General features: G+C 40.0%; 1 protein-coding gene across 2 annotated transcripts in view; it reads right to left on the reverse strand.

The window, feature by feature from the left end:
• Positions 1-5637: 5637 nt before the first annotated feature.
• Positions 5638-23636, reverse strand: part of PLEKHS1 (pleckstrin homology domain containing S1) — a 52967-nt gene continuing 34968 nt past the window's right edge. The window contains exons 14-15 of one of the 2 annotated variants that reach the window (XR_012020568.1): positions 16462-16656; positions 5638-5734 (exon numbers count right to left, since the gene is read on the reverse strand). The gene's annotated coding sequence lies outside the window, so the exon portion shown is untranslated. Of the gene's footprint in view, positions 5735-15828; positions 15950-16461; positions 16657-23636 lie in introns of those variants that run through there. The other variant, XR_012020569.1, reaches the window with a different exon arrangement.

Here is a 23636-nt window from a genome sequence, read left to right on the forward strand (position 1 = left end):
ACCTTTCTGGTAGTTTTATTACTGTTCATGCAATAATATTGAGTGAAATATTACTGTTCACTCAATATTGACCTTAGAAAAATTCCAATAAAGAAGTTATTTGATTGGTGCCTGGGTGGCACAGTCAGTTGAGCATCCAGCTCTTAGTTTTGGCTCAGGTAGTGATCTCAGGGTTGTGAGATCAAGCCCTGTTATCAGTCTCCACACTGGGTGGAGAGTCTGCTTGAGATTCTCTCTCCTCCCTCTCCCCACCCCTCTTCGCCCCTGCACACTTTCCCTTTCTCACTCTCAAAAAAAATGAGTAAATCTTAAAAAAAAAATGTTATTCAAAGCCAGCAAAACCATAAGTTAATGGTTATAGATAATAGCAGAACAGTTTAGGTATAAGAATTCTAATCTGAATAGTTGGAAGCTTTTAGCATGATAGTCATTATAATGTGCTAATTATATTATTGCCTCTTTCCCTTAATATCTGCCCCTTCCTCCAAAAAGTAGACCTGCTCTGGGCAGCCCCGGGTGACTCAGCGGTTTAGTTCCACCTTCAGCCCAGGGCGTGATCCTGGAGACCCAGGATCGAGTTCCATGTCAGGCTCCCTGCATGGAGCCTGCTTCTCCCTCTGCCTGTGTCTCTGCCTGTCTCTCTCTCTCTGTGTGTCTCATGAATAAATAAAATCTTAAAAAAAAAAAAAAAAAAAAAGTAGACCTGCTCTTTGCATAGGTCTCATTCCAGTGCCCCATGAGTTCACAGCTCCATTTTTGGTAAGCCAGAAATAATTTATAAAACATTTGTTATGAAGTGTACCAAGTGCACAAAACTGAGTATAACACAAAATGATTATTTTCTTAAATATTCATAGCCGAGCCAGAACTAGAGTGAGGCAGGAGAGGTTAGGGTACATGATTCAAAGCAGGGCACTGGTTCTCAAGGCTGACCCTGCACTTGCATGGCCTGGGGAGGGAAAGCCTCCCTGCATTTTATACTAGAAAACTCTTGCCTTACCATCTTCCCAGGCCCTGCTTTATAGCATCTATTTATGTGTTTTGCTGAATCTAAAGTGGTTTTCTAAATAAAATAGTGTTATATCTTTTTTTTTTTTTTAAGATTTTATTTATTCATGAGAGACACAGAGAGAGAGAGAGGCAGGCTCCATGCAAGGAGCCTGACGTGGGACTTGATCCCGGGTCTCCAGGCTCAGGCCCTGGGCTGAAGGCGGCGCTAAACCCGCTGAGCCACCCTGGCTGCCCATATATATTTGTTTTTAATATACATTGAAACATACATATTATAATCTGAATTTAAAAGTGTACATTTTAAAGAACTTCCAGATTCATCAACATAGAGTTAATTAGTCCTGTTTTCTGAGCCACCACAACCCAGATTCTGCTGAGACTTGTCCCAACCCAGATTCTGCTGAGACTTGTCCCCTTCAAGTCAGGGCTTATCATATTCATTTTATCATCCAGCACCTTTCTCGGTGTCTGGTCCAGAGACATTACTAATTAATGGTAAGTACTTGAATGAATCTTGAATAAACAGTGAAAAATCCATGTACATTCTAAGAATTTGACTTCCAAAATTCCTTTTTTTTTTTGTATATTTTTTTATTGGAGTTCAATTTGCCAACATATAGCCTAGCACCCAGTGCTCATCACCCAGTCACCCCAACCCCCACCCACTACCCCTTGTTCGTTTCCCAGAGTTAGGAGTCTCTCATGTTCCGTCACTCTCACTGATATTTCCCACTCATTTTCTCTCCCCTATAATCCGTTTCACTATTATATTCCCCAAATGAATGAGACCATATAATGTTTGTCCTTCTCCGATTGACTTCATTCAGCATAATACCCTCAAGTTCCATCCACGTTGAAGCAAATGGTGGGTATTTGTCATTTCTAATGGCTGAGTAATATTCCATTGTATACATCCCACATCTTCTTTATCCATTCATCTTTCGATGGACACCGAGGCCCCTTCCACAGTTTGGCTATTGTGGACATTGCTGCTAGAAACATTGGGGTGCAGGTGTCCTGCCGTTTCACTGCATCCAAAATTCTTTCACTCCAGAAGAACCACTGAAAATAAAAATATATTCAAACTACTCAGCTCATTGTTTTCCATACACCAAAAGCTCTGTTACTTAGGTCCAATTCAGTGTGGAAACAACTTAGAGAATAAATTTTTCTTTGTCAAGATGTATCACTTTTTTTGTACACCTTTTTTTAAAAAATTTTATTTATTTATTCATGAGAGAAAGAGAGAGAGAGGCAGAGACATAGAGGGAGAAGCAGGCTCCCTATGGAAAGCCTGACACGGAACCCGATCCCAGGACCTGGGGATCATGACCTGAGCCAAAGGCAGATGCTCAACCACTGAGCCACCCAGGTGCCCCTTGACACTTTTTTTTTTACACTAAAATCAGTCATTAAGGATTTAAATCCTCCCTGCAAGAACTTTTATCAATCAGCATTATTTGTGATTAACTGCTATGTGCTCCACACTATTCTTGGGTGTTGTGGGGAAATTAAGATAAGAACAGTTCAGTCTAGGGGCACCTGGGTGGTTCAGTCAGTTGTTTGCCTTTGGCTCAGATCATGATCCTGGGGTCCTAGGACCAAGCCCTGTAACAGGCTCCCTGGGCAGGGAGTCTGCTTGTTTCTCTCCATTTACCCCTTCCCCCTGCTCATGCTCTATCTTGCTCTCTCAAATAAATAAGATCTCAAAAAAAAAAAAAAAAAAAAAGCAACTTAGCAAGCATGTATTGAGTGATTATTCTGTATAGGGTGGGGTTACAAACCTTTAGGGGACTAATGCATGAATAAAATGGTTTCGAACATCAGAGAATATTAGGGAAGAAAGACATGCCTCTAAGCACTGTAAAAGTCAAGCTGTGAAAAGTGGTATAACACCAGAGTGCCTGGGAGCACTTCAAAGGGAAAAATTAATTCTCATAAGGAATAGTCTGTAGAGAAGATGATTTTTTACATGATTCTTAAAAACACTGACAGACTTCTGAGAGACTGGAGAGCAATCCAAGAGACCGCAAAGTCCTGGTGATGTGACAGTAGAGTGTGGGAGAGGAACTTTGAGCATTGATGTGTTAGCATGTGAAGCTCAGCCTAGAAAGGGTAGGTGGGAGAAGATGGCAAAGAGCTTTGATAGCCATACTAAGGCTGTTGGGAGGTTAGTCTGAAGAAAATCGAGAATTTTTGAAGATTTCAGGGCAGTCAACACAAATTTGTGTTGGAAATGAAGAAAAACTGAGTTAGGTATCAATACACATGCCCATATTGAATAGTATATAAGTATATGAATTAGAGTTTAACAGGAGAACGGGGCCAAGTCTTGAACCTCGACACATTGCAATTATGGGGTATCTGTGAGGTGTTGATATTTAAGACAAGGTCATTGCCTTGGAGAAGTTTAGCATTCCCTTAGAGGGTTGGCTAACATATGTAAAATACTTCAGAGATAAATTTGTGCAGTTTTATATCTTGAGAAAGGAGAGATTGGGGTACCTTGGAATTGTATGAGCTACTTGGTGAAATAGGATACATGAGAAATTAGTGACACAAAACACAGGTAAATAATTCATGAGTGATCAATTGAACTCTTAAAAAAGCTCATTTAATTTAAATGAAACTTGCTTATGTAAGTGCTGCTCTTATGTTTGGGACTGCATTTTATGGCTTAACTCCCTATAGAGCTATTGTAGATTACATAGGGATTTAAAAACACCTAAGAACACAGTTTGCTTTGTCTTAAATATGATAGACTTTTTTTCAATGAGAAAAAGTTTTGTAAAGTCAGATTATCTGTATAAGCCCTTCTGTTATTTCAAAATGGAAAGCAGAACTTAAGATCATAAAATGGCATCAAAGCAGTGCTTTAATACACTATTAGATAATGTTATTAAACTGTTTTTTTAAGTTTGTTTGAAAGAACAGTTATGGACTTCCTGTTGAGGCTCTGAGCTCTGATTACGTATCACAAGGGATAAGTAGATAAAATTGTAAATGAACTAAAAGCAACAGTGTCTGGAGGGGGAGTAAAAGCCAAATACTCTTGTTTTGCTAAATCAGCCAATTTATTTTTATGAGGGTCTTTTATCCATGGAAAGAGTGCTGAATTCTGTTACTTTTTTTTAAATAGGTTTATTGAGATATAGTCACATACCATATAATCCACTCATTAAAGTGTGCAATTCAATGGTTTTTAGTATATTTACAGAATTGTGCAACCATCACCACAACCAATTTTAGATTATTTTTATCACCCAAAAAGAAACCCCATAGCTGTTAGCAGTCACTCCTCAGTCCTCCCCCGCCACCCACTCTCATCCTAGACAGCATCTAATCTTTCTGGCTTTATAGATTTACCTATTCTGGACATTTCACAGAAAAGGAATATAATATGTGGTATTTTGTGATTGGCTTTTTTGACTTAATGTTTTCAGGTTTTATCCATGTTGTTGCATGTATCAATACTTTATTCCCTTTTTATGGCCAAAAATAGTCCATTGTTTGAAAACACATTTTGTTCATCCATTCATCTGTTGGTGGACATGTGGGTTGTCTCCACTTTTTGGCTGGCCTGAATAATGCTGCTCTTAACATTCTGTACAAGTTTTTGTGTGGACGTATATTTCCATTTCTCTTAGTTATATAGCTAGAGATGGAATTGCTGGGTCATATGGTCATTGTGTTTAGACTTCTTGAGGAACTGGCAAATTGCTTTCCAGAGTGCTGCATCATTATTTCATGCCCATTAGCAATTTAGGAGGGTTCCAACCTCTCTGCATCCTCTCCAACACTTGTTATTGTCTGTCTTTTTTACTACAGCCATCTTGGTGTGTGCAAGGTAGTCTCATTGTGGTGTTTATTTGTGTTTCCCTAATGACTACTCATATTGAGCATCTTTTCACTGTTTCGAAAGAAAACTGTACAGAAAGCTCAATTCAATGAAAGCTCTAAAATGTGTTATGAAGCCTAAGCAAAATAGTTTTATAGACTTTGATTTGATTTCCTAGAAAATGATGATGCTTAATAATTACATGCCTACAATTTTGGTTTGATAAGAATTTTTTTGAATAGTAACAGGACAAATTTGAAATGCATAGCAGCATTCCAGGTATCATCAAGTGGTTATATGTGGTGCAGGTAAGACAGACTTACTGCCCCAGCTTACAGAAAGGAAGCAAAATTATCATAATTATAAGTTAGGAGGATTTAAGATAGGAGGGTTTTAAATATCAGGATGGATCACACTAGCTGACTTTGAATAAGCAATGCTATTTATAAAAATTGTCCACTATGTTGATATGATATATAACCGTAAATCTTTACCCAGTTTTTAAATTTTAAAATTGCCCCATGCTATTTAAGATCTCTGAAAGCTGGATAATTAAATAAATAACTTATTGGGGTCTCATTTAGCCCTGAATCCTATAATTATATAATTCCTGGCTAACATCAAGTTCTCCTTTAAGTACATAATAAAAGCATACTGTTTTAAACAATTCAGCTATTCTTATGTCATGAGAATAATCAGCCAAGAAACTTATCTTTTTGTTTCAAAGTTGTTGACTTTTATGTAAGAACTCTATACTTCTTCCAGTATAGTAATTTATTCATCTGTATTAAAATTTTTAACAAGTTTCTGACAAAGAACAGGTGACATAAGTTGGGAGTCATTAGAAGTTCAGCATAAAGTTCTTTTTGTCACCATTTGAAATCCCTGGACAAGAGAAAACAGAGAGGTTTGGTTACATTATCCTTGCCGTGCCAAATAAACAGTTGAAGAAAACGTTAACTATCCTTTTGCTGCATGTCTGCATGTAGGCTAGGAAGGGTGCTTGATGTTAACCATGCTAGCTTGTCAACTGCTAACCATTTAATGATAGAAGCTTGAAATTTAAAAAATACACAGTATTAAAAAGTTTATTTGGCTCCTCATTGGATGACTTAATTTATTTATTCAGGCAACATTTACTGGATGCTAATTAAGGGTGAGATGCTGACCACGCTAAGTAGAGAAAGGGATGTAGTTTCCTCAGGGAAGTCCTCAGGGACCAGGTAGCATTTGAAGTGGGCTTTTAAACTTGAGTAAAACTGGGATTCTCAGAGGAAAGATAAAGCTAAAAGTGGCATTTACATCTAAAAAAAAAAAAAACAAACATAATTACAAGTAAAAAAGTTTCTTCTCAGGGAAGAGGTGGATAGCATCCACTATCCAAGAAATAGGTAAGTATCCATAAAAAGTCATTCAAGCAATAAGCTGAGTGGTTCAAAAACAACCAACAAGACAGATTCCTGCCTTTACAGGGCTAGAGGAATACACAAAGCAAATGAGAAATTATAATACATTATAGAGGAAATGGGATATTGGGGGCAGAGGCAGTGTCCAAGCTGGCTGTCCAGAGACAGAGGAGAACAGCCGGATTAAAGCCAAATCAGTTCATCGTCCCCTCCTGGCATTCAGTCACGTTCAAAGGAACAACGTGACAAAAACAAATCAGAAGCCCTTTGAATCTTTTCTGTGAGTTCACAAAAATGTCAGAAGGGGCAGAAGGGGGTCTCATTTTCAATGTATTTTACCAAGTTAAAAGTTATTGCAAAAGGAGAAGATTCTTAAGCTAAAGCATTAATGGAATTTCAGTTAAATTGGTGGCTAGATCATGCTTATTTTTTGTCCTCTCTATCTCAAGATGCCTTAACAGGGTAGTAAAGTTATTAAAAAGGAACTGATTCACAAGAATAATCTCCTGGGTGGATGAGAGATTGCAACAAAAGATGTCTGGAAGACAGAAAAAAATAAACTGGACAGAATAGAGGGTAGATAGTCTGATAGAGGATCTAGAATGAATTAAAGCCATGTATTTGTGTGCATTGTGTGTATATAATGATATAAGTGAAAAACTAATGATGTTGATGCACACTAAAAGCTGTGCAAGAAAGGAAATGGAACCTTAGTATACTGTGGTTCTGCAATGAACAATATTTACATTCTCATGATGAAGTAAATAGTGCTGAATGATTTAATCAAAGTCAGTGATAGGATGCTGTTAAGGAATGGGGAAAGGAGAAGGTGTGAAGAAAGAATGGTTACATCTGTTCCCCGCTGAAAATGCTCCTATTGCTCCTGATTGAATAAAAGTAAAATTCCTTGCTGTGGTTTTAAAAATCCCCACATCATCTGGTCCTCATCTGCCTCCCTGATCTCATAACCTCCAACTCTCCCTTTTGCAACCACCATGGTGTGACACTAGCCTTCTTTCTCTTCTTTAAACAAGTCAGTGTCTTTCTCTCCTCAAGTCCTTTGCCCTTGATCTTTTCTCTGTGTGATGTGTTCTATTGGCAGAGAATCAGTCGGGCCCCAATATTCATTCTCTTCTTCTTCCACAGTGATAGAATTTTAGCTCAGCTCATGGCTGCCCAGAATAGAAACCACATTTCAAGTGTCTCGTGCAGCTAGGTATGTCTGTGTGACTACGTCCTAGCCAAAAGTATGTAGGCAGAAGAGGTGGAAAATGGCTGAGTTGTGCCCTTACAGAGAGGAGATGTGCCCTTGTCCTTCCCCCATCTTGCTGTTGGGAACATAGATGTGGACCATACAGATGAAGAGCAGAGCCTGGATCCCTGGAAGGCCCTCAGGCTGTCATGTAAAGTGAAAAATAGACTTGGCTCACTTAAAAAATTGTTAAGGGTCTGTTTACATGCATCCAACCCATATCCCAATTAATGCAGCTCTTGCCACAGATTTTCACAATGCAACTTGATGCAGATGCTATCACCAAGGAATGTTTCTTGACCACCCTACCTGAAGTCAGCCTTTCTAATTTCTATACCAGGTCTTATTTTCTTTATAACACATAGCACTATATATTAAATTGTTTTATTTAGTTATTTGCTTTGTAATTGCCTTTCTCCTAGAATATAAGTTTCATGAATGCAATGATCTTATCTGTTTCATTCATTCCTTGGAAGAGGCCTGGCACTATGGATAATATATATTTGTTGAATGATTGACTACATCACACCACAAGTCAATAGATAAAATAGACGAATCAAGAAAAAAAAAAAGTGTTGGCATACCTGGGGTGGCTCAGTTGGTTAAATGTCCAACTCTTGGTTTCAGCTCAGGTCATGATCTTAGGATCGCAAGATTGAGCTCCGAGTCAGGCTCCTCGCTCACCCAGAGTCTGCTCCAGATTCTCTCTCTCCCTCTCCCTCTATACCTTCCCCCCGCTCCTGTGACCCCACTCATGCTCTCTCTCTCCAATAAATAAATCTTTTTTAAAAAATGTGTCATGCCCATATTACTTGGAAATATAGAGGTAAATTTGGAGAAACTACAGTTAAAATATTCTTAAATGGCTGCTTCTAGAAACCAGGGCTGAAATGGGGACAGGTAGCACAAGGTGCTGTTACTTTTTTATTACAAATGCTTTAATACTATTTGAATTTTTTAAACTTATTCATATATCACTTTGGAAAGGTCAAACTTAAATCAACAAAACACTGTGTAGTCATCAAGTGAAGTGATGGAAGAATGTTTAATGGCATGGAAAGACATCCACAACATGAAAATAAAAAAAGTAGGTTACATAACATGTCAATATGTAGAGCAGGATCCATTTTTGTATATGTATAAAGCACATATGCATAAAAAATGCTACATTATATTCAATGCATATGGCAAATTCCTAACTTTAGATGTAAGTGGATATTCAATTTTTATTAATAGAATCAGTTTTTCCTGATTAACACCGTTGAATGAATATTTAAAGACTTCAGGTTTGAAAGGATACTGTGTTGTCTTCATTCCTAGGGTTCCCATAGGCCTTGGCCAAGCCTTTGCTTTCAGTCATTTAATGAGGAGTTTTACCTTTATTCTTAGAGCAGTGAGGAGCCACCCAAGTGTGTTAAGCAGAGACGGTGTGATAAAATTGGTTTTAGGCAGATTTCTCTCCCTGTATTGTGGAAATGGTTTGGAATTGGTTTGGAAATAGTTTGAATTACAGAAATGAGTTAGGAAGCAGTTGAGGCAATCAAGGCAAGAAACCAGGGATACCTTAACCCTACCATAGGAGAGTAGCAGTCTGGTAGAGAGAAGGGGACCATCTGAAGAACAATAGGTTGATGTTAGCAGGATGGGTGGCGAGAGTGAAAAGTGCCTGAGGCTATAAGTTCCCCAAGAGTAAGGACCATTTTGACCTATACTACTTCATCTTGGGGCCCACCTAGCATAGTCTCTGGTACATAGTGACATCAGTAAATATTTGTGATCTAAAGAAGAGAAAAGAATCAAAGATGAGGCTCAGAAGTCTAATGAAATTACCTGGGTGAGGGTTGGGTTGTTTGCTGAGCAGTAATACAAGGGCCAGTGTGGGTAGAGAGAGACTAGGAAGGAACTTGGACTCATAGTATTATCAATTCCCGGTGCTCATTCAGATGAGGGCAGCCAGTGAACAGCTGCGTCTCCAGGGCTGTAAGATCTTGGCTTGAGATAGTTTTGAGAGTCATCAGAGTAAAGGTGGTACCTTGAGACCCAGAAGGGAATAATACTTCAGTAGAAGAGTATATTGGGTGAGAGGAGAAGATACAGGACAGACCCTTGGAGCAGCTCCCGAATTAAAGGACAGCTGGCCAGCGGGGAGAATCAAAAGGAGTGACCTGAGAGATAGAAGGGGAAATCTGGCATCACAAAAGAAGGGAGAGTCAGCAGTGAGGAGTGTTGTCAATAGAGAAGGCATCAAGATCAGTTCTGAAAAACACCTGTTGTGTTTAGAACAAAGAGGTTGTTGGTGACATCAAGTGGGGGTTTTAGGACACACAGGGGAACTAGAGATTGGGAACCATTTTACTGTGTAAAGGGGACTGATGGAATGATGGAATGAGCTACCACCTTTCCTCCTTTTTAGTTTTTTCCCCTTGATTTTGAACACATCCCTGAACTTGTACCCACTGTGGCACTGTCACCTTCTCATCACAGTTCCGATGACTAGTTTGGCAGCAGGGAGATTTTTCCCCTTGGTCACACTGGTAATCAGTACACTATCAGGAGGCTGACAGGGACTTATTTGTGGTAGTTCAGAATGTGGCTGCCATAAAACCAGTCCTCCAAGTACTTGGCTCTCCCTGCTGCATGATTACACCCATGGTTCCTGTGTGCTTTTTCCATCTTTTCTAGAATAAAAAGTCACACGCATATACACAAATTCAGAGAAGGATCATAGACTTCATAACACTAAAAATTACACTGCCTTCACAGTCTAGATTATTGACAGAGATATGCATTGTGTATTTTCCCAAATTTTCTTGGCCAAGGGTATTCTCAGCCTCTGGCTATTTTCTGAATATAGTCTTTTCCCCTTCTTTCTTCTCTCAAGCCATTATTTCCCTTTCTATCCTTGCTCCATATTACTTTCCATTATTACTTTTCCTTTATAATCAACTTGTCCTGTTTTTTGCTTCTCCATGAACAGCATGAAATCCCTCTCTCTATCATCTTTCCCATCTTCCCTTTTGTGGTTTCCTCTTTGTAATAACTCTTGGAAGCAATAAGTGATTGGAAATTACATAGGAATATTAAGGGCATGATGGTTTTGGGGTAGAGTATACTGTGTTCAAACAAAATGCTTCTAATTGTATGCTACCTGTTTTATCATCAACACATTCATTTAAAAAACACTTTATTGAGCACCTTCTGGGTGATGGGTACCACATATGTGCTGTAAATACTGATAGCAAATACAGGCCCCAGCAACTGTGTGGTAAATCTGTGAATGAATGAGAAACCTCAAGCAGCCACTGACAGGAGGTTTTGGAGGACAGGATGAGAGAGATTAGTCCTCACACTTGGAAAATCCTGGAGATAAAACCACAGCAGCATTCCACAGAGGGAGTGGTGGTCTCTTTTACAGCAGCCCAGACAAGAGCAGCTAAAGGGATGAATGGCAGGTCTTGAGTGCCTTTTAGTGATGAACATGAGTGGATGAAGCACCCCACACTCCACCATTGCTCTTCGTTGATGAAAACCTTTTGACTGGAATGGCCACCAACCAAAGGAAGAGGGGAATTTTCCCAGTTCCAATTGAGCATGGCAACATTAGCCAGGTGCGCTGGGAATATTAACACCATTTCCAGATGGTCTGAGGGGCTAGGGGTTAGCTCTGCAAAAAATCATCATCATACAACCTATAATTAATGTAGGACTCTTTGAGAAGAAATATTGCTTATGCATCAGATGTAGTAATGAAAACTTCTGGCTTCCAGAGACTATAATTTAGGCCTGGTTCTGCCACTAATTTTGTGGCTTTTAGCAAATTAATTCACTTCTCTGAATTAATGAAACCTGAGCTCAGTTTCCTCCACTACAGTTGAGAGAGCTGATTGATCTCTAGATCATGCCTCTATAATTCTGTGAGTCTTTTAACTCAGCTGCTTTTTTAAAGAATGTTTCATGCTTTTCCAGGGCTTGGACATGATGGTATTTATCAAGTTAATTATTGCAATGAATCTTTCTGCAATATTAAAATATGTCAGATGAGACAATGTTTTGTGTATTTTTTACATAATATTTACTTTTCTTGTCTAAGCAGAACTTACCCAGCTTAGATATGGAACCATGGAGGTGTGGCAAAGGGAAATCAGACCCTTATAATGAGTATTAACTGTAAAATGGTTGTATTAACTCTAAAATAGGGTCAGGTGTCTACAGCAACAGAACAGCCTGTCAGTAAGTGATGAAAAGAGAGACTAGAGCACATTCATTCTTTGGTATTCTCGGGGTATGGTGAAACACAGGAACAGAACAAACCCACAGATGCAGATTATTCATTTTGATAAAAATTGGTAAGACCTATATATTACATCATTTGCCAAATGATGACTTATATTTCAAAACTGCAATTTTCAGATTCAACTTAGTGATGGATTGCATCAACAGGCTTTGGCAGAACTATGGAACCTCTTTAGTGATTCCCTGGGTGGATAGTATGCTGCAGTATCTGCTCGTTTTCTGCACATAGAATAAAGTGATGGTTCAAGAGTCATTAAGGAAAAGGATATATTTAAAGTTTGAGGTGGCTATGGGGAGAATTGGAAATTGAAACATACAGAAGCTGAATGGCCCTGAGTAAAAACTCCTTCTACTCATAGGAAAGAACTTTCACATCCCATTCCTTTCTGTGCATCCAGGATTCCCTCTGTAGCCTTATGATAGCCAGGTTTCCAGATGAAAAATGGGTCTATTCCCAATCAGGAAAGGCAAGACAGGGCAATGGCCCCTAGTGGGGTCACAAGGAGACAGCTATTCTGCTTTTGAAGAAAAAGAAAGAGTAGCTTTTAGAATTACATTTCTCTCTCTTTCTTCCTCCCTCTTTTCTCAGTCCCTCTCCCTCTCTCTTTCTTTTCCCTCTCCTGATTGTTCTCTGGAGGCATGGCTACAAACACTGCCAGGGTTCAAACCCCACTGTTAATGTTCACCCATTCTTGCAACTCCTTTCTCCTCAACCGCATAGCTAATGTTCAAGAGATAATAAGCATTTCCCTCTGTTTATCCCTAAAGGGGTCCATGGAGACATTTTTTTCATCATTTCCTGGCTTGGTGAGAGAGGATGTTGTTAACCAACTGCCATTTTACTGGTGAGATTACAGTGTCAAGACTAAAGGGCAGCTGGTTTGCTTCACCGATAAAAGAATGAAAGCCCTTGCTTGTAAATAGCTTTGTCTGTGTTAGCAACCTCTTAAATCGTCTTGCTACCCTCACATTCCCCAACTGCTACTTCAAAAGCTCTGCTCCATTCCTAGGCTATGTTACCCTGGTGACTAATCTTGATAATCTACTCTTGAAGGTTCCCATGGAGGCAGTATTTTAGCACCTGTGTGTGATGGCTTTGAATGTGGTGAGACAGGTGACTGTGGACCATGGCAGGTAGGCCTGCACCTGGTAATGGTGGTGGGGGTGTTGGCTGGGGTGCAGTAGGGTGTTTGTGTGGAGCCGGGGAGTTGAGAAGGGGATGCTCCCTTGCTAGGATCTGAGCAATGGTGTGCTACTGAATTTCCCCACCACTTCGCATCACACCTATCATAATTATCTTAAACATAAGAAAGGGGATTTATTTCCAGCCAATGCCAAGCTGCTGGAGAAGGTGGCCTCTTGGCTTTTCAGAAGTTCTGAATCTCATCTCCAAGTTCTGCTAGGAATTGATACTGACCTATTCTGTCTTCTAAAAGTAGTCACCTGACAGAGTTTGCAACAGCTTCTGGAAAAAAAGGTTTGGTGAGAGGAGAAAAGAATATAGTGCCTAAATGAACCAAAAAAGGAGGAGGGGAAGAAGAGAAGAGGAAAGGGAAGAGGAAGAGGAGGAAGGGAGGGGAGGAGGAAGAGAGGTAGAGAAGGAAGAGAGGGGAAGTGGGGAGAACAGGAAGGGGAAGAAGGAGAGGGAGGAGGGGAAGGTAACTAGATGATGAAATCTGGCCAGTTTTTGAAAGAAAGCATTTGTCTTTATCTCTTCCCAAGGTATCCAGAAACTTCCCACCGTGTAATGCTTAGTTCACTCACAAAAGGATTTTTTTTTAACTCCTCATGGGTTTCTTTCTGAGCTTAGACAAAAATTATTCCAGATGGAAGCTTAGTAAGGGAGTGGGAAGAGCTAAACCAGCTCTCCCTCATTCCAGGCTTTCTCAGAGCATGGTCTGTGGGTCTTTTTCAGAATCACCTAGGGCCCTACTTTAAAAAAAAAAAGGAGAGGGAACAAATTCCTGGACCTAAATCAGTATCTTTAGGGGTGGGTTCTGGGAATTTGCAATCTTCAGGGGTTTTTGCTTTTGTATCTAAGGAGCAAGGGCCCCAGATGCTTCTTATTCTTAATGCCTATAAAAATTCGTGAACCACTGCTTTAATCCATAAGACTCAGAGCTCTGTTTTTATCTCTGTAAAAGAGAATTTAACAGTTTTTTAGCATTTGAATCATCAGCCAAGATATGTGGGCATTGCTTAGCTCTAAGCATCCTGAGACATTGAAGAAATATGTGTGTACAAATATTGAAAGAGAAAACAGTGGCTGCATTGCTATGACACAGAGTCAGGGAGCATAAAAGATACCAGCATAATAGGTCACTTAAAATAATGGGAACTAGGAACCTCACGGGCTGGTAGCTTGAGCATGTAAATACGCAACTGGAGACAGATGATGCACCTGAAATCAAAGTTCCAATAAGGGAGTGGCTTTGCTAGGGATCTCTTCACAGACTGCACTGCAGTGAATTTCTAGCACATGGAAGCACTCCTCACTGCCTCTGAGAGGGCACACAGCTCAGTACCCACAGTTTGCACGCCACAGGGCCAGCTGACTTTTAACACTACTGTAATCTCAGGCAGAAACACACTAGGATCTAATGCCTAGCCAGTTGGCTGGCTCATTTCCTCATACAAACCCATGCTGCCATGTTTTCTCTGATGGGCTCAATGTACAGGAACTTCCAGAAGACGCTCATGAATGACCCACAAAGGGAAGGGAAGGAAGGAGCACACAATGGGGCCCAGATTGCTAATGGTGTGGTGAAAAATAAAACATCGAGTGGATCTGAAAACCTGGTGTCCGAGAATACTCAAGGCAACAAAGAAATGAACAATACAGAGGCCCCCATGCTTTCCATTTTATGTCCCGTAATGACCCATCTGTTAAGTTTCATTTTTCATGGATAGGAGTTGAGTGAAGACATTCCCACATGCATTTAAACTTAACCAAACTAAATCTATCAAAGAACAGGATCATTAAGTAAATGAGATTGGAAAGTCAAACATTCTGAGAAGAAAACAGAATTAAAGATTTTTGGCAGTCAATAATTCACCTTGAGTGGATTAAGTGAACATTTTGTGAAGTGATGAATTCGAACAGAAAACAATTCTGGGGGTGCCTGGCTGGCTCAGTCAGGGGAGCATGTGACTCATGATCTTGGGGTTATGAGGGTAGAGATGACTTAAGAATAAACCTTTAAAAAGGAATAAAATAATTCTGTTCTTTATTTATAAAGGTTTATTTTAATAGATTAGTTCTCTAGTTTTACTCAATTCTAATAGGTTTTGATAAATATTGCTTACCTACTAACCCTACATCGTTTTTGTTTTGGTTTTGGTTTTGGTTTTTTGTTTTTGTTTTTCTAAAGAGACAAGTGACTAGAAAGCTGCAGCCAGCAAAGGCAGGAAAGAAAAATCTGGTTAGAAAGAGAGAATAGGGCAGCCTGGGTGGCTCAGCGCTTTGGCCCAGGGCATGATCCAGGAGACCCGGGATTGATTCCCACATCGTGCTCCTTGCATGGAGCCTGCTTCTCCCTCTGCCTGTGTCTCTGCCTCTCTCTCTCTCTCTCTCTCTCTCTCTCTCTCTGTGTGTATGTCTCTCATGAATAAATTAAGTTAAAAAAAAAAAAAGGAAGAGTGAATAGCATGTGCAAAGATCTTGCAGTGGAGAAGAGCTTAGAGCCTTTCAGGTGCTAAGTGGAAACCAGCTGTTTGGTGTGGGGAGCCCAGGGACAATGACTTTGATGGGAGGAGTGCCATCACATGAGGCTGGGTGATGGTGACAAGGAAACTGGATTTCACAGGGGTGGTGGGATCCTCTCAGAGGTCCCTGGGAGTGACCTGATTCGTATGTTCAAAGATGTGAATTTGTTTCTCAAAATTTACAATACATAAAGGCAGAATAAGAGGAAAATATAACAATCCATATTTTGTTGTTTTCTTGGTTTTTTTTGGTTGGTCAACTACGTGTTGCTGACAGTTAACTGATTTGACTTTGTATTATTTTAAGAGAAATAAATGCAAATATCTCCCAAGTTTTGAACTTTCAGAAGTTCACTTTCCACCACTTACTTTGCTTTCCCAAAGGACCTACATGAATTCGCTACCTGCATTCACTAACTGAAAGAAATCCAGAGAGAGTCTTTGCTGTTGGAAAAAAAGATGAAAAGAGAAAGTAGCAATCAGTGTTTGTTTGGTCTTTGATGGCAAGCCCTCACAGAGGCAGCACACCGGAGCAGTGAGAGTGGTGCTGCCAACTTCCTTCCCTAGGAATGACACTCTGCATCCCAGCATGAAGCCTCCAGAGCTCTGAACTGTGTCTGTGAGCACCTGTGCTTTATTTCCATTGATTTTGCACATCCATTAGCAAGATTTATCCGTCCTAAGGTATCAGAAAAGCCTAAGGGGCACCTGGGTGGCTCAGTCAGGTAATCATCTGACTCCTGAATTTGGCTCAGGTCACGATCTCAGGGTCATGAGATCAAGCCCCTCGTTGGTCTCCATGCTGAGCATGGAGCCTGCTTAAGATTCTCTCTCTCCCTCTGCCCCTCCTCCCACTCTCCGTCTGTTAAAAGGGAAAAAAGAAAAGCCTAAGAGAGGTTATCTTTTTTGATTCTGGGAACACTAAAAAATTTTCCATGTAAATGAATGGTAATTACCTCTTCACTTTGTAACATTGGCTTATGAAGGGGTTCATAGGTGCACTCTACTTTCAGATGGTGAGGCTAACCTGTGCTTAAAACAATGACCACTCTGGGGACTAAATATCCATAGCCAGCAACCAGCACAGGCCCCCAAGTCATGATAGATGCTTGATGATTTCTTCTTGCTAATGCTGCTCACTCTACTTCTGTCTGGGAGGCAAAGACACAGATAAAGAATATAAATCACATGTCTGTAAAACATTATCAAAAGGGGTGCAAAAGGATATTATGAACACAATGAACAGAAACAATGGAAAACTGTCATGAAATAGGTGTTGAACTTCAGAGCTGTTAACTACACTCATGAAGTCACTGCTTATGATTTGTAATATTCCTCACTATAGAAGCGTTTATCCATTTACTCTTTAAATTTTCCTGCGTTATCAGGCTCTACTAAGATGACTGATCATTCATCACTTACGTATTTTGAAAGATAAATCCATTGTATTTCCAAATATCATCACTTTCCTCCCCACTTCTTATCATTTCTGTATTTACTGTTGCTTTGGTAGTCAGTCCATTCATCATTTTTTTCAGAAGCCCAGCTTCAAAATTGTCCCCCCCTAATCTCCCAGATAAAATTGTTGACACTCAGAAACCTAAAGAAACTTAGATAACATTTTTCCACATAGATGTGACCCTAACTCACCCAGTGTAAAAATCACCTTTGAGAGAAAATGTGATTTCAGTGCTGTACCATTCCCAAATGCTTAGATATGTCCCTCAAATATCCCCAGTGTCCTTTAATAATCCATTGAGTGTATCATTCAGGAACTTACCTAAACCCTTTTTGAGCTTGTTTATACTTTCAGCTGCTACCTCTTAATGTTATGCTTTCAACCTCTACCTTTTCCTTCATTTCATGGGTGTTCAGAAATGTGTTTATCTTAAATTCCCTTCCTATCATTAGACTTCCAAAATATCATTAGTGCTCTATGCTCAGTCTTTACCCAAGTTTGGTGTCCCCCTCCTTCTGGGGCAACATTGCAAAGAGAGGGAGCGTGATACACCTCTGTATTCCCAGAAGAGGGGTTGATGAGGAGGACACCCAGCAGGGAGGGGACACTACTCAGACACAATCAAAAAGGAGCCACTGCTTACTAGCTGTAACCTGGCCTCCTTAGGAGAAAGGAAATAAAAGCTTCATGGAAAGCCTAAGGACAGGGGGTTGCCACAGTCATCTGGCTGGGGAATCAGGCAGCATGGGTGAAGTACTGGCCCCTCACTAGCAAGTTATTTAATGTCTCTAAGCCTCATCCCTTCTTCTGCAAAGTGGGCTAATAATTCATCTTCACTTCATGCGGTGCCTGGGTATAATAAATGAGAAGATGGATGTATGCTAGAGTCTCAGCTCAAAGCAGGCATGTCAGCAGTCTAGAACGTTTACCCTGATGGGCTTCAGCCACCTCTGACCTTACAGAGGGTCATCACCAAGGCAAGCTTTCATCTCCAGGATTCCAGACACGGCAGCCCCCAGGTCCTTCCCATGGAGCTCTGACCCCTCTCCCATCCCGGCTTAGAACAGGGCATTGAGCTCGCCTGACAGTGTTTGAGCGCACTATGGTTTGTACAGTTCCATTTGCATGCCTCTTCCCAAGGACATGATGTTTTGTTGGCCTTTGTTTTCAGCTGCAGTGCTTTGAGCCCTCGCTTTCAGAAGACTCCATTATGACTTTGCTAGAGTCTAAGTGAGAGCTGGGTCCCATAATTACTGAAGCATTGTTGCCTACATTGAAACTTCCTATTTCCATTCTGGCCACTCTCAGTACCTAGCAAGCCCCTCTATCATTTATCCTTATTCGCTTGGCATTCAGCTTCTGGAAAAACAGCATGGCATACAGACTCGGAGATTCCGATTCTGGGTCATTTGTAAAAATTTAGGACTAATTCTGGCACACATTCCTAAGAAGGCACTAATATTGGTAGTTTTCTACTTAGAGAAGAACCATCTATCTGTCCCTAATCTTTGATTGAGTTCCCAGTTCTTCTGGTCTGGATTTATTTTAGGACTAAAACCATAGGCCCAAGCTTATTTGCATGTTAGCTTTAGATGGCTATTCCATCTGTGTTTGAGATTTGACTTTTTGCACAATTAGTTTTGAGCTCCTGAGACCCATTCTTGAGAATAAGTGCAGACCTCAGATTGGAGACACCAAGTCTTCTCGGATCCCCAAGTACACAGCCATGTTAGCTATTTTGCTAACTCTCCTCTGCTGGGCATTGTGCCAACATGTGTGCTTGGTCTTCACTAAAGGAAAAATATTGCAATCCTAATTATCTTAATGTCTTTATACCCCAGAAATTTCTTTTAAAAACATTTTTTTAATTATTTTTTTTTCTTTTTAAAGATTTTATTTATTTATCCATGAGAGACACAGAGAGAAAGGCAGAGACATAGGCAGAGGGAGAAGCAGGCTCCCTTCAGGGAGCCTGATGCAGGACTTGATCCAAGGACCCTGGGATCACAACCTGAGCCAAAGGCAGATGCTCAGCCACTGAGCTACCCAGATGTCCCTCTTTATATATATATATATGATTTTATTTTGTTTGAAAGAGAGAGAGCACAAGCAGAGGGGAGGGGCAGAGGGAGAGGGAGAAGCAAACTCCCTGCTGAGCAGGGAGCCTGACAAAAGGCTGGATCCAGGACCTGAGCCACAGGCAGCCACTTAACAGGCTGAGCCACCCCGGCGCCCCACCCCAGAGATTTCTTGTCATGAATTAAGTAACTTAGCTGAAATTGATCTCTAACTTTATAAATGTCAAGTACTGGAATGCCTGAAATTGCTACATTACACAGGAATCACTCGCAAAACTGTCCTTCTGTTCTTGTGTTTTGTCAGCCTTTGAAATATTAGCCAGGTGTGGATTTCATTCCAATAAAAGATATGTGCTTCCCACATGCATTAAAGTGAGGAAATGGTGAAAGGCCTTCACTGCTAGCAGTTGGGCCTGTCCTCTGATGATGGGAACAAGTGTGGTCATTCTGCATTTTAAGGATTTTATTTATTTATTTGAGAGAGAGAGAGCATGAGGGAAGAGAGGGGCAGAGAGAGAGAGAGGGAGAGAGACTCAAGCAGATTCTGAGCTCAGCACAGAACCCAACATCAGGCTCAATCTCACAACCCTGAGCTGAAATCAAGAGGCAGATGCTTAACCCACTGAGCTACCCAGGCGCCCTGCATTTTAAAAGCCAAGAGTGAATGCTGTAGCATCCCCGATACTGTTTTGTTCTGACTCCAAATTCCAACAACATAAATGAAAACCAAGCCTCTCTTGCATTAAGATGTGTGATGGACAGCAATCTCTCTCTTGATTGTCTGGTGCGCTCAGCAGGGAGCCTGCCTCTCTTCCTCCTACTCCCCCTGCTTGTGCACGCTTTCTTTCTCTCTCTCTCTCTTTCTCTCTCTCTGTCAAATAAATAAATAAAATCTTAAAAAGAAAAAAAATAAAAAAAGAACCAGGTCTGGACAACCTGGGAAAATGCCTGGAGGCAGATTGGGATAGAAGAACTCACCTACTTTTTTTTTTTTTCTGTATCCTTATATCTCTCTGAATGCCACAAATTCTGCTTCTCTGTGTTCTACTGAGACTCATAACCTAGATCCTTCCATCAGAGGGAACCAGCAGAGGGCTAGGGGAATGAGTGACTCCATACCTTATTCCTCCTCAGGCCGCCTTTCAAACAGAGACTTCTATGAGCTTTTCAATGCCTCGTTAATTCATCCAACAAATCTGGGAGTTAGGAGTCCTAGGTTCAAGTTCTCATTTTGCTACTAACTGAGTTACCTTGGGCAAGTCAATTGACTTTCCCCTCCCCCATCTTTCAACCTCAGGCTGGAGAGAAGAATATTAGGTTTGAGGGCATCCCACACTCCCTTTAGCTCGGGTACTCCATGTCTTAGGAAGAATCTTTTGAGTGTCTGCTCTGAATGAGACACATAACAGAAGTCCTGGAGCCTGCCCGTCAGTAACTATGGTGCAGTCGGGGAGGGCAGCCATACAAACAAGAATCAAGTTTATCAGTCTCAGTCTCCGTGTTATGAAATGCCCAAGCAGCTGACTTCTGAGGCTCACAATTTTGATTGCAAAGCTTGAAAATAATACTGATTATAGTTTGTAAACAAATCTGTGAGCTCTTGGGAGGCCAAATATCATCAACAGTCTTTTGCAATTTGTTGGCGTAGGGACAGACATCTGCAAATTGTAGATATTTACATAGATGAAATACAATACTCTAAAGGGATTAGACTACATTTCAGTAAAAATGAAATGTCCAGTCACCATATTATAAATTTAATTCCAACCAGAATCTTTATTAAGCCTTTTGGGGCAGGAGGACATGGGGATATAAACATTTTAAAACTCGGCTGCTTTCCAGAAGCCAGCAGTCTAAAATGCAGCAATGTTCTTTCCAGTTGCTGAGAAGAGAATGTCCTATTTTAGTCACATTTAAGTAACTTTAATTGAACTATTAACTCCTTATTAGCTAGTTCTTGAGAAAAAGTCAAGGCATGTACAGGTATTTAGAAAAACGGCTACATTTTAGGTGTGTATTCTCAGTCATACTTGACAATGAGTCAGGGTCTTCATTGGATCGCAGACCTTAGGATAAAGCTGTACACACAGGAGGCTCTCAAAAAATGATGGCTGATGGAATGACCTTGAAATTCCAATATACCCAAAAGCCAATTTTAATTAAAGGAAATAACTAGCACTTGTACACTTGAAAATTTTAGAAATGGTTTGGATTTCCCTTATTTTTATATCTAAACCCCATTTTACAAATAAGGAAACTGAGGCTCATAGAGATTATTAACTTGCCCAATATTATATTGTCAGGGTATCAAGATTCTCGACCTTTAATGTTAAATTCCATAGTTCTTTCCCAAGTCCTGAAGGCTTAAACCATAGATGTGTACAGACATAAATATGGATAGAGATATTTCTTCTAATAACTTTGCATGTTTTGGAGGTAAGGAAGTCCGTGAGAAAGAATTGGTTTTTATCTATGATTTTTCCCCCTCTATATCCCCTCGCCCAGCTTCGAGGCTTTCATACATACCTTGCCTTTGTGGCATGCATTGAATTTTTGAAATATCAAAGCCAGGTTTAAGTTTCAGAAAAAGCCAAAAAAATAACCTTCAGAATAATTATTTTTAAGATTTATTTATTTGAGAGAGAGAGAGAGAGAGAGAGAGAGAGAGAGAGAGGGTGAGGGGGAAGGGAGAGGGAGAGGAAATGAATCCTTAAGCAGACTCCTCACTACTAGAGGAGCTCAAGATGGGGGTCCATCCCAGGACCCTGCAATTATAACCTGAGCTGAAATCAAGAGTCAGACTCTTAACTGACTGAACCACCCAGGTACCCCGAGAATAATTTTTAAGAAATCCTTCAGTCTTTAAAGATTCCTTTTGGCGCCCAATATGCATTGGCCAAGCTTCTTAATCAGGGCTGGCAACTGGCCTGGTTTTTTATTTCCCTCTACTGCTACCTGCTGGTGGTACATCTGCAATAGCATCTTCCAGAACATAGACCACGTGATCATTCATGTTTCTGGGATTCTCCCTAAGACCTAAATCAGTGATTCTCAACTCTGATTGCATATTAGAATAATATGTGATGCTTCCAAAAATACTGATTCCCAACAGCTCCCCGCCCCACTGGGGATTCTGATTCAATTTGGTCTGGGAAGATGCTCATACATTGACATTGTTTTTTGAAAAGCTCACCAGAGAATTCTAATATGTAGCCAGGATTGAGAACCACTGACCTTATCAGTTAAAGCTCACTAGTACAGAAATAATTAGGAAGATTAATGTAACCATGAGAAATATGCATTCAATTTTGTCATATCTAGACCAGTTTTCTAATTTATTTCATATGCTTAATACAATTCATTTCAACAAAATTGAAATCATTTCCCTGCAAAGTTTTGGTATTTTCCTCATGATTAAAAAAGAGTCCAACCTAAAATGAGTCAGCTTTATTATTTTCCACATTTCATATTTATAACCTCTGATACAAACAAATACTAAAAATAAAATAAATTATGAAAAATGTATGATTCAGAGAGGTAGGCTTGCATTTCAAATTCATGTTCCTATAAAGTTTGCATTCCTTTACCACATGAGTCCATGTTAGATTAAGAAATCAGAGGCTTTCTTACTACTTTACGCAGGCAGATTGAAAATGCAATTTATCTGAGATTGAATTACTGTTCAGTCATGAAGAAAATTGAAATTTGCAGAGGGAGAAAATAATGTATGATTTAAACACACACACAAAATAAATAAACACTCACACAAACGTCATACACACATCATGTATAGATCCTATATATTTTCTACAAATTGAAAATGAGTGGGAATAAGGGTTTGATCTTTTTGGAAGTGAATTTGACAAATGATTCACAGAACATCTGTTAGAATAAGTAAATATTTATCTGGTGTTTCCAGGAGATGTTCTGTACGCCGGCAGGTTAGGAAGTGTCCCCACACCAGAGCCAACCCCAATCTCAAACCGAAAAGAAAACATGGTGTACTTATACTATGAATGTCAGAATCTTTTATCATCACCTGTACCTGTTAGGCCTTGACCTTCGACCTGCCAGACTCCCTGGTATCAGGAAAAATGCAGCTAGGGCATTTTCTCTTTTCACTGTGTGAACTTTCTGGAAAAAAACCAAAACCTAACACTGAACCAAAAATGAAAAATCCCACCTGGTATCTTTCAGCCTCTAGACTTATTCTTAGCTTAAACAATTTTAAGAACACAAAGGATTCACAATCTTGTTAAGGAATGTTTTCTCAGTCTAATGCGGGAGTTGTCTCTATTAGCCTCAAAGGCAATTTGTATTGGAAAAAAAAAGTTATATGATATAACCCATTCCTCAGTAAAATGAATCTGAAATTTCCACTGAACTGAAAAGATTTCCAATAAATGTAGCTCTTACGAAAAATAAGGAAATGGGGAAGAGAGGCAGAGTAAATTCAGTTGGTTTTAGTCTTATTGCCTGATTTCATCCTGATTTAAGTTCTGAAAATATTGGGCAATTATTTATTTTTGTGGCTGAAGAAATAAGTTGCAAAACTAGGGAGATGGGATCTTGAAATAATCTGAAAACAGTCCAC

The sequence above is a fragment of the Canis lupus genome, chromosome 29, assembly GCF_048164855.1.
Source record: "Canis lupus baileyi chromosome 29, mCanLup2.hap1, whole genome shotgun sequence".
NCBI lineage: Eukaryota > Metazoa > Chordata > Mammalia > Carnivora > Canidae > Canis > Canis lupus.